Source organism: Rana temporaria, chromosome 4, assembly GCF_905171775.1.
Source record: "Rana temporaria chromosome 4, aRanTem1.1, whole genome shotgun sequence".
In the NCBI taxonomy this organism is placed as follows: Eukaryota; Metazoa; Chordata; class Amphibia; order Anura; family Ranidae; genus Rana; species Rana temporaria.
The window spans coordinates 71311683-71322454 of NC_053492.1; the positions used below are offsets into that span (position 1 = coordinate 71311683).

The window sequence follows — 10772 nt, forward strand, 5'->3', positions numbered from 1 at the left end:
CCCTGACTTCACTGCCCCTTCTTAACAGACACTTCTCCCATCAGTACTCTATCTCTGGCCTTTTTTCCCGACATTCCAGCTCCCCTTTCCGAACTCATGTCACCCACTGCACACTGGCCTGGAGAGGTGGCCAAATCCCTGGACCCAATCAAGTCAATACCACCTTGCCACCACTTCAAAGTCTGCATGCCATGGCAGGGATTTGAACTCCTCACAACTTCACGCAAACACATTGGGGGCTTTACCCATCGCGCCACCACTTGAGGTGCTTGCAAAGGCTCCAAAAAAACAGGACCATACTAACCGTATACTCTACTGAGGGCTTTTAATGCACCCTTCATCTCTCCGTTAAGAAGAAAAAATGCCCAGCCATATGTTCAACTGCAGCAAGAAGGCAACGGCAGTAGCGCATACCACGTGGTCCTCGTTAGTATAGTGGACAGTATCCCCGCCTGTCACGCGGGAGACCGGGGTTCGATTCCCCGACGGGGAGATGACGTTTCGTTTTCTACTTACTTACCGACACACTTCACCAGCTGCGCTCAAGTCCTTTAAATGGTCTTTCAAGAGGGGCCTTTTTGGTCTAGAAATGTATCTTATGGCAACCCCTCTCAACGCCAAGTCTAAAGGGGGTCAAATTTTACACTTCCGAGGGGGGCAGAGATGCTTTAAAGCATGTGTCCAATTCTACGCTGGGTATTCATTTCTCCCACTTCCCTTCCTCTTCAAGGAAGTTGGGAGCTGTGAAAAGATGAATTCAGAGACCACAGTCAAGCCAGGGGTTCCATGGTGTAATGGTTAGCACTTTGGACTTTGAATCCAGCGATCCGAGTTCAAATCTCGGTGGAACCTTTCTTTTGAGACCATCCATGCATTTCTGCTGCTTCGCTTATCAAGTTGCGTGTTACTGCCACAAAGGCCACTGAGACAAGCAGCTGCTGATAACGTGGATGCTGCTCAAGCTAGTGACAATGGCTACCTCGTAACATAGGCTCTGCAAATCGCTATCCCTAGACTCCAACCTTGCGCTAATATGGCGGGCCTCTCTCATTTGGAGAAAAGCACTGTAATTGAAGAATAGGAGAAAGTGCTGTCTAAATGAATACATTCCAAATCCATTGACTTCTCCTTGTCCATGTTTACATCACCTACTCACACTCTTCCCGAACCCCTTGTCGGAGTGGACAAGAGAGTAAGTGCGCATCGCTGGCTACCAGGAAAAACATCAAGACCCCGCTACTTGGGCCTCTCTCAAACACCTTAGCCCAATCCATCACCTGGAGCCCTTTACAGAGCTCCCTACTTGCCCTGACTTCACTGCCCCTTCTTAACAGACACTTCTCCCATCAGTACTCTATCTCTGGCCTTTTTTCCCGACATTCCAGCTCCCCTTTCCCAACTCATGTCACCCACTGCACACTGGCCTGGAGAGGTGGCCAAATCCCTGGACCCAATCAAGTCAATACCACCTTGCCACCACTTCAAAGTCTGCATGCCATGGCAGGGATTTGAACTCCTCACAACTTCACGCAAACACATTGGGGGCTTTACCCATCGCGCCACCACTTGAGGTGCTTGCAAAGGCTCCAAAAAAACAGGACCATACTAACCGTATACTCTACTGAGGGCTTTTAATGCACCCTTCATCTCTCCGTTAAGAAGAAAAAATGCCCAGCCATATGTTCAACTGCAGCAAGAAGGCAACGGCAGTAGCGCATACCACGTGGTCCTCGTTAGTATAGTGGACAGTATCCCCGCCTGTCACGCGGGAGACCGGGGTTCGATTCCCCGACGGGGAGATGACGTTTCGTTTTCTACTTACTTACCGACACACTTCACCAGCTGCGCTCAAGTCCTTTAAATGGTCTTTCAAGAGGGGCCTTTTTGGTCTAGAAATGTATCTTATGGCAACCCCTCTCAACGCCAAGTCTAAAGGGGGTCAAATTTTACACTTCCGAGGGGGGCAGAGATGCTTTAAAGCATGTGTCCAATTCTACGCTGGGTATTCATTTCTCCCACTTCCCTTCCTCTTCAAGGAAGTTGGGAGCTGTGAAAAGATGAATTCAGAGACCACAGTCAAGCCAGGGGTTCCATGGTGTAATGGTTAGCACTTTGGACTTTGAATCCAGCGATCCGAGTTCAAATCTCGGTGGAACCTTTCTTTTGAGACCATCCATGCATTTCTGCTGCTTCGCTTATCAAGTTGCGTGTTACTGCCACAAAGGCCACTGAGACAAGCAGCTGCTGATAACGTGGATGCTGCTCAAGCTAGTGACAATGGCTACCTCGTAACATAGGCTCTGCAAATCGCTATCCCTAGACTCCAACCTTGCGCTAATATGGCGGGCCTCTCTCATTTGGAGAAAAGCACTGTAATTGAAGAATAGGAGAAAGTGCTGTCTAAATGAATACATTCCAAATCCATTGACTTCTCCTTGTCCATGTTTACATCACCTACTCACACTCTTCCCGAACCCCTTGTCGGAGTGGACAAGAGAGTAAGTGCGCATCGCTGGCTACCAGGAAAAACATCAAGACCCCGCTACTTGGGCCTCTCTCAAACACCTTAGCCCAATCCATCACCTGGAGCCCTTTACAGAGCTCCCTACTTGCCCTGACTTCACTGCCCCTTCTTAACAGACACTTCTCCCATCAGTACTCTATCTCTGGCCTTTTTTCCCGACATTCCAGCTCCCCTTTCCCAACTCATGTCACCCACTGCACACTGGTCTGGAGAGGTGGCCAAATCCCTGGACCCAATCAAGTCAATACCACCTTGCCACCACTTCAAAGTCTGCATGCCATGGCAGGGATTTGAACTCCTCACAACTTCACGCAAACACATTGGGGGCTTTACCCATCGCGCCACCACTTGAGGTGCTGGCAAAGGCTCCAAAAAAACAGGACCATACTAACCGTATACTCTACTGAGGGCTTTTAATGCACCCTTCATCTCTCCGTTAAGAAGAAAAAATGCCCAGCCATATGTTCAACTGCAGCAAGAAGGCAACGGCAGTAGCGCATACCACGTGGTCCTCGTTAGTATAGTGGACAGTATCCCCGCCTGTCACGCGGGAGACCGGGGTTCGATTCCCCGACGGGGAGATGACGTTTCGTTTTCTACTTACTTACCGACACACTTCACCAGCTGCGCTCAAGTCCTTTAAATGGTCTTTCAAGAGGGGCCTTTTTGGTCTAGAAATGTATCTTATGGCAACCCCTCTCAACGCCAAGTCTAAAGGGGGTCAAATTTTACACTTCCGAGGGGGGCAGAGATGCTTTAAAGCATGTGTCCAATTCTACGCTGGGTATTCATTTCTCCCACTTCCCTTCCTCTTCAAGGAAGTTGGGAGCTGTGAAAAGATGAATTCAGAGACCACAGTCAAGCCAGGGGTTCCATGGTGTAATGGTTAGCACTTTGGACTTTGAATCCAGCGATCCGAGTTCAAATCTCGGTGGAACCTTTCTTTTGAGACCATCCATGCATTTCTGCTGCTTCGCTTATCAAGTTGTGTGTTACTGCCACAAAGGCCACTGAGACAAGCAGCTGCTGATAACGTGGATGCTGCTCAAGCTAGTGACAATGGCTACCTCGTAACATAGGCTCTGCAAATCGCTATCCCTAGACTCCAACCTTGCGCTAATATGGCGGGCCTCTCTCATTTGGAGAAAAGCACTGTAATTGAAGAATAGGAGAAAGTGCTGTCTAAATGAATACATTCCAAATCCATTGACTTCTCCTTGTCCATGTTTACATCACCTACTCACACTCTTCCCGAACCCCTTGTCGGAGTGGACAAGAGAGTAAGTGCGCATCGCTGGCTACCAGGAAAAACATCAAGACCCCGCTACTTGGGCCTCTCTCAAACACCTTAGCCCAATCCATCACCTGGAGCCCTTTACAGAGCTCCCTACTTGCCCTGACTTCACTGCCCCTTCTTAACAGACACTTCTCCCATCAGTACTCTATCTCTGGCCTTTTTTCCCGACATTCCAGCTCCCCTTTCCCAACTCATGTCACCCACTGCACACTGGCCTGGAGAGGTGGCCAAATCCCTGGACCCAATCAAGTCAATACCACCTTGCCACCACTTCAAAGTCTGCATGCCATGGCAGGGATTTGAACTCCTCACAACTTCACGCAAACACATTGGGGGCTTTACCCATCGCGCCACCACTTGAGGTGCTTGCAAAGGCTCCAAAAAAACAGGACCATACTAACCGTATACTCTACTGAGGGCTTTTAATGCACCCTTCATCTCTCCGTTAAGAAGAAAAAATGCCCAGCCATATGTTCAACTGCAGCAAGAAGGCAACGGCAGTAGCGCATACCACGTGGTCCTCGTTAGTATAGTGGACAGTATCCCCGCCTGTCACGCGGGAGACCGGGGTTCGATTCCCCGACGGGGAGATGACGTTTCGTTTTCTACTTACTTACCGACACACTTCACCAGCTGCGCTCAAGTCCTTTAAATGGTCTTTCAAGAGGGGCCTTTTTGGTCTAGAAATGTATCTTATGGCAACCCCTCTCAACGCCAAGTCTAAAGGGGGTCAAATTTTACACTTCCGAGGGGGGCAGAGATGCTTTAAAGCATGTGTCCAATTCTACGCTGGGTATTCATTTCTCCCACTTCCCTTCCTCTTCAAGGAAGTTGGGAGCTGTGAAAAGATGAATTCAGAGACCACAGTCAAGCCAGGGGTTCCATGGTGTAATGGTTAGCACTTTGGACTTTGAATCCAGCGATCCGAGTTCAAATCTCGGTGGAACCTTTCTTTTGAGACCATCCATGCATTTCTGCTGCTTCGCTTATCAAGTTGCGTGTTACTGCCACAAAGGCCACTGAGACAAGCAGCTGCTGATAACGTGGATGCTGCTCAAGCTAGTGACAATGGCTACCTCGTAACATAGGCTCTGCAAATCGCTATCCCTAGACTCCAACCTTGCGCTAATATGGCGGGCCTCTCTCATTTGGAGAAAAGCACTGTAATTGAAGAATAGGAGAAAGTGCTGTCTAAATGAATACATTCCAAATCCATTGACTTCTCCTTGTCCATGTTTACATCACCTACTCACACTCTTCCCGAACCCCTTGTCGGAGTGGACAAGAGAGTAAGTGCGCATCGCTGGCTACCAGGAAAAACATCAAGACCCCGCTACTTGGGCCTCTCTCAAACACCTTAGCCCAATCCATCACCTGGAGCCCTTTACAGAGCTCCCTACTTGCCCTGACTTCACTGCCCCTTCTTAACAGACACTTCTCCCATCAGTACTCTATCTCTGGCCTTTTTTCCCGACATTCCAGCTCCCCTTTCCCAACTCATGTCACCCACTGCACACTGGCCTGGAGAGGTGGCCAAATCCCTGGACCCAATCAAGTCAATACCACCTTGCCACCACTTCAAAGTCTGCATGCCATGGCAGGGATTTGAACTCCTCACAACTTCACGCAAACACATTGGGGGCTTTACCCATCGCGCCACCACTTGAGGTGCTTGCAAAGGCTCCAAAAAAACAGGACCATACTAACCGTATACTCTACTGAGGGCTTTTAATGCACCCTTCATCTCTCCGTTAAGAAGAAAAAATGCCCAGCCATATGTTCAACTGCAGCAAGAAGGCAACGGCAGTAGCGCATACCACGTGGTCCTCGTTAGTATAGTGGACAGTATCCCCGCCTGTCACGCGGGAGACCGGGGTTCGATTCCCCGACGGGGAGATGACGTTTCGTTTTCTACTTACTTACCGACACACTTCACCAGCTGCGCTCAAGTCCTTTAAATGGTCTTTCAAGAGGGGCCTTTTTGGTCTAGAAATGTATCTTATGGCAACCCCTCTCAACGCCAAGTCTAAAGGGGGTCAAATTTTACACTTCCGAGGGGGGCAGAGATGCTTTAAAGCATGTGTCCAATTCTACGCTGGGTATTCATTTCTCCCACTTCCCTTCCTCTTCAAGGAAGTTGGGAGCTGTGAAAAGATGAATTCAGAGACCACAGTCAAGCCAGGGGTTCCATGGTGTAATGGTTAGCACTTTGGACTTTGAATCCAGCGATCCGAGTTCAAATCTCGGTGGAACCTTTCTTTTGAGACCATCCATGCATTTCTGCTGCTTCGCTTATCAAGTTGCGTGTTACTGCCACAAAGGCCACTGAGACAAGCAGCTGCTGATAACGTGGATGCTGCTCAAGCTAGTGACAATGGCTACCTCGTAACATAGGCTCTGCAAATCGCTATCCCTAGACTCCAACCTTGCGCTAATATGGCGGGCCTCTCTCATTTGGAGAAAAGCACTGTAATTGAAGAATAGGAGAAAGTGCTGTCTAAATGAATACATTCCAAATCCATTGACTTCTCCTTGTCCATGTTTACATCACCTACTCACACTCTTCCCGAACCCCTTGTCGGAGTGGACAAGAGAGTAAGTGCGCATCGCTGGCTACCAGGAAAAACATCAAGACCCCACTACTTGGGCCTCTCTCAAACACCTTAGCCCAATCCATCACCTGGAGCCCTTTACAGAGCTCCCTACTTGCCCTGACTTCACTGCCCCTTCTTAACAGACACTTCTCCCATCAGTACTCTATCTCTGGCCTTTTTTCCCGACATTCCAGCTCCCCTTTCCCAACTCATGTCACCCACTGCACACTGGCCTGGAGAGGTGGCCAAATCCCTGGACCCAATCAAGTCAATACCACCTTGCCACCACTTCAAAGTCTGCATGCCATGGCAGGGATTTGAACTCCTCACAACTTCACGCAAACACATTGGGGGCTTTACCCATCGCGCCACCACTTGAGGTGCTTGCAAAGGCTCCAAAAAAACAGGACCATACTAACCGTATACTCTACTGAGGGCTTTTAATGCACCCTTCATCTCTCCGTTAAGAAGAAAAAATGCCCAGCCATATGTTCAACTGCAGCAAGAAGGCAACGGCAGTAGCGCATACCACGTGGTCCTCGTTAGTATAGTGGACAGTATCCCCGCCTGTCACGCGGGAGACCGGGGTTCGATTCCCCGACGGGGAGATGACGTTTCGTTTTCTACTTACTTACCGACACACTTCACCAGCTGCGCTCAAGTCCTTTAAATGGTCTTTCAAGAGGGGCCTTTTTGGTCTAGAAATGTATCTTATGGCAACCCCTCTCAACGCCAAGTCTAAAGGGGGTCAAATTTTACACTTCCGAGGGGGGCAGAGATGCTTTAAAGCATGTGTCCAATTCTACGCTGGGTATTCATTTCTCCCACTTCCCTTCCTCTTCAAGGAAGTTGGGAGCTGTGAAAAGATGAATTCAGAGACCACAGTCAAGCCAGGGGTTCCATGGTGTAATGGTTAGCACTTTGGACTTTGAATCCAGCGATCCGAGTTCAAATCTCGGTGGAACCTTTCTTTTGAGACCATCCATGCATTTCTGCTGCTTCGCTTATCAAGTTGCGTGTTACTGCCACAAAGGCCACTGAGACAAGCAGCTGCTGATAACGTGGATGCTGCTCAAGCTAGTGACAATGGCTACCTCGTAACATAGGCTCTGCAAATCGCTATCCCTAGACTCCAACCTTGCGCTAATATGGCGGGCCTCTCTCATTTGGAGAAAAGCACTGTAATTGAAGAATAGGAGAAAGTGCTGTCTAAATGAATACATTCCAAATCCATTGACTTCTCCTTGTCCATGTTTACATCACCTACTCACACTCTTCCCGAACCCCTTGTCGGAGTGGACAAGAGAGTAAGTGCGCATCGCTGGCTACCAGGAAAAACATCAAGACCCCGCTACTTGGGCCTCTCTCAAACACCTTAGCCCAATCCATCACCTGGAGCCCTTTACAGAGCTCCCTACTTGCCCTGACTTCACTGCCCCTTCTTAACAGACACTTCTCCCATCAGTACTCTATCTCTGGCCTTTTTTCCCGACATTCCAGCTCCCCTTTCCCAACTCATGTCACCCACTGCACACTGGCCTGGAGAGGTGGCCAAATCCCTGGACCCAATCAAGTCAATACCACCTTGCCACCACTTCAAAGTCTGCATGCCATGGCAGGGATTTGAACTCCTCACAACTTCACGCAAACACATTGGGGGCTTTACCCATCGCGCCACCACTTGAGGTGCTTGCAAAGGCTCCAAAAAAACAGGACCATACTAACCGTATACTCTACTGAGGGCTTTTAATGCACCCTTCATCTCTCCGTTAAGAAGAAAAAATGCCCAGCCATATGTTCAACTGCAGCAAGAAGGCAACGGCAGTAGCGCATACCACGTGGTCCTCGTTAGTATAGTGGACAGTATCCCCGCCTGTCACGCGGGAGACCGGGGTTCGATTCCCCGACGGGGAGATGACGTTTCGTTTTCTACTTACTTACCGACACACTTCACCAGCTGCGCTCAAGTCCTTTAAATGGTCTTTCAAGAGGGGCCTTTTTGGTCTAGAAATGTATCTTATGGCAACCCCTCTCAACGCCAAGTCTAAAGGGGGTCAAATTTTACACTTCCGAGGGGGGCAGAGATGCTTTAAAGCATGTGTCCAATTCTACGCTGGGTATTCATTTCTCCCACTTCCCTTCCTCTTCAAGGAAGTTGGGAGCTGTGAAAAGATGAATTCAGAGACCGCAGTCAAGCCAGGGGTTCCATGGTGTAATGGTTAGCACTTTGGACTTTGAATCCAGCGATCCGAGTTCAAATCTCGGTGGAACCTTTCTTTTGAGACCATCCATGCATTTCTGCTGCTTCGCTTATCAAGTTGTGTGTTACTGCCACAAAGGCCACTGAGACAAGCAGCTGCTGATAACGTGGATGCTGCTCAAGCTAGTGACAATGGCTACCTCGTAACATAGGCTCTGCAAATCGCTATCCCTAGACTCCAACCTTGCGCTAATATGGCGGGCCTCTCTCATTTGGAGAAAAGCACTGTAATTGAAGAATAGGAGAAAGTGCTGTCTAAATGAATACATTCCAAATCCATTGACTTCTCCTTGTCCATGTTTACATCACCTACTCACACTCTTCCCGAACCCCTTGTCGGAGTGGACAAGAGAGTAAGTGCGCATCGCTGGCTACCAGGAAAAACATCAAGACCCCGCTACTTGGGCCTCTCTCAAACACCTTAGCCCAATCCATCACCTGGAGCCCTTTACAGAGCTCCCTACTTGCCCTGACTTCACTGCCCCTTCTTAACAGACACTTCTCCCATCAGTACTCTATCTCTGGCCTTTTTTCCCGACATTCCAGCTCCCCTTTCCCAACTCATGTCACCCACTGCACACTGGCCTGGAGAGGTGGCCAAATCCCTGGACCCAATCAAGTCAATACCACCTTGCCACCACTTCAAAGTCTGCATGCCATGGCAGGGATTTGAACTCCTCACAACTTCACGCAAACACATTGGGGGCTTTACCCATCGCGCCACCACTTGAGGTGCTTGCAAAGGCTCCAAAAAAACAGGACCATACTAACCGTATACTCTACTGAGGGCTTTTAATGCACCCTTCATCTCTCCGTTAAGAAGAAAAAATGCCCAGCCATATGTTCAACTGCAGCAAGAAGGCAACGGCAGTAGCGCATACCACGTGGTCCTCGTTAGTATAGTGGACAGTATCCCCGCCTGTCACGCGGGAGACCGGGGTTCGATTCCCCGACGGGGAGATGACGTTTCGTTTTCTACTTACTTACCGACACACTTCACCAGCTGCGCTCAAGTCCTTTAAATGGTCTTTCAAGAGGGGCCTTTTTGGTCTAGAAATGTATCTTATGGCAACCCCTCTCAACGCCAAGTCTAAAGGGGGTCAAATTTTACACTTCCGAGGGGGGCAGAGATGCTTTAAAGCATGTGTCCAATTCTACGCTGGGTATTCATTTCTCCCACTTCCCTTCCTCTTCAAGGAAGTTGGGAGCTGTGAAAAGATGAATTCAGAGACCACAGTCAAGCCAGGGGTTCCATGGTGTAATGGTTAGCACTTTGGACTTTGAATCCAGCGATCCGAGTTCAAATCTCGGTGGAACCTTTCTTTTGAGACCATCCATGCATTTCTGCTGCTTCGCTTATCAAGTTGCGTGTTACTGCCACAAAGGCCACTGAGACAAGCAGCTGCTGATAACGTGGATGCTGCTCAAGCTAGTGACAATGGCTACCTCGTAACATAGGCTCTGCAAATCGCTATCCCTAGACTCCAACCTTGCGCTAATATGGCGGGCCTCTCTCATTTGGAGAAAAGCACTGTAATTGAAGAATAGGAGAAAGTGCTGTCTAAATGAATACATTCCAAATCCATTGACTTCTCCTTGTCCATGTTTACATCACCTACTCACACTCTTCCCGAACCCCTTGTCGGAGTGGACAAGAGAGTAAGTGCGCATCGCTGGCTACCAGGAAAAACATCAAGACCCCGCTACTTGGGCCTCTCTCAAACACCTTAGCCCAATCCATCACCTGGAGCCCTTTACAGAGCTCCCTACTTGCCCTGACTTCACTGCCCCTTCTTAACAGACACTTCTCCCATCAGTACTCTATCTCTGGCCTTTTTTCCCGACATTCCAGCTCCCCTTTCCCAACTCATGTCACCCACTGCACACTGGCCTGGAGAGGTGGCCAAATCCCTGGACCCAATCAAGTCAATACCACCTTGCCACCACTTCAAAGTCTGCATGCCATGGCAGGGATTTGAACTCCTCACAACTTCACGCAAACACATTGGGGGCTTTACCCATCGCGCCACCACTTGAGGTGCTTGCAAAGGCTCCAAAAAAACAGGACCATACTAACCGTATACTCTACTGAGGGCT

The 10772-nt window shown here is 49.2% G+C and overlaps 16 non-coding genes across 16 annotated transcripts; all 16 read left to right on the plus strand.

Annotated features, from left to right (window-relative positions):
• The first annotated feature begins 421 nt into the window (after positions 1 to 421).
• On the plus strand, positions 422 to 493 carry TRNAD-GUC. The gene has a single exon. It is a non-coding gene; the product is annotated as a tRNA-Asp (tRNA).
• Positions 494 to 780: 287 nt separating this feature from the next.
• Positions 781 to 852, plus strand: TRNAQ-UUG. The gene has a single exon. It is a non-coding gene; the product is annotated as a tRNA-Gln (tRNA).
• Positions 853 to 1727: 875 nt separating this feature from the next.
• On the plus strand, positions 1728 to 1799 carry TRNAD-GUC. The gene has a single exon. It is a non-coding gene; the product is annotated as a tRNA-Asp (tRNA).
• A 287-nt stretch (positions 1800 to 2086) lies between these two features.
• Positions 2087 to 2158, plus strand: TRNAQ-UUG. The gene has a single exon. It is a non-coding gene; the product is annotated as a tRNA-Gln (tRNA).
• An 875-nt stretch (positions 2159 to 3033) lies between these two features.
• TRNAD-GUC lies at positions 3034 to 3105 on the plus strand. The gene has a single exon. It is a non-coding gene; the product is annotated as a tRNA-Asp (tRNA).
• Positions 3106 to 3392: 287 nt separating this feature from the next.
• Positions 3393 to 3464, plus strand: TRNAQ-UUG. The gene has a single exon. It is a non-coding gene; the product is annotated as a tRNA-Gln (tRNA).
• Positions 3465 to 4339: 875 nt separating this feature from the next.
• On the plus strand, positions 4340 to 4411 carry TRNAD-GUC. The gene has a single exon. It is a non-coding gene; the product is annotated as a tRNA-Asp (tRNA).
• Positions 4412 to 4698: 287 nt separating this feature from the next.
• Positions 4699 to 4770, plus strand: TRNAQ-UUG. The gene has a single exon. It is a non-coding gene; the product is annotated as a tRNA-Gln (tRNA).
• Positions 4771 to 5645: 875 nt separating this feature from the next.
• On the plus strand, positions 5646 to 5717 carry TRNAD-GUC. Its single transcript has one exon. It is a non-coding gene; the product is annotated as a tRNA-Asp (tRNA).
• Positions 5718 to 6004: 287 nt separating this feature from the next.
• On the plus strand, positions 6005 to 6076 carry TRNAQ-UUG. The gene has a single exon. It is a non-coding gene; the product is annotated as a tRNA-Gln (tRNA).
• Positions 6077 to 6951: 875 nt separating this feature from the next.
• TRNAD-GUC lies at positions 6952 to 7023 on the plus strand. Its single transcript has one exon. It is a non-coding gene; the product is annotated as a tRNA-Asp (tRNA).
• Positions 7024 to 7310: 287 nt separating this feature from the next.
• TRNAQ-UUG lies at positions 7311 to 7382 on the plus strand. The gene has a single exon. It is a non-coding gene; the product is annotated as a tRNA-Gln (tRNA).
• Positions 7383 to 8257: 875 nt separating this feature from the next.
• Positions 8258 to 8329, plus strand: TRNAD-GUC. The gene has a single exon. It is a non-coding gene; the product is annotated as a tRNA-Asp (tRNA).
• A 287-nt stretch (positions 8330 to 8616) lies between these two features.
• TRNAQ-UUG lies at positions 8617 to 8688 on the plus strand. Its single transcript has one exon. It is a non-coding gene; the product is annotated as a tRNA-Gln (tRNA).
• Positions 8689 to 9563: 875 nt separating this feature from the next.
• Positions 9564 to 9635, plus strand: TRNAD-GUC. Its single transcript has one exon. It is a non-coding gene; the product is annotated as a tRNA-Asp (tRNA).
• A 287-nt stretch (positions 9636 to 9922) lies between these two features.
• On the plus strand, positions 9923 to 9994 carry TRNAQ-UUG. Its single transcript has one exon. It is a non-coding gene; the product is annotated as a tRNA-Gln (tRNA).
• Positions 9995 to 10772: the final 778 nt, after the last annotated feature.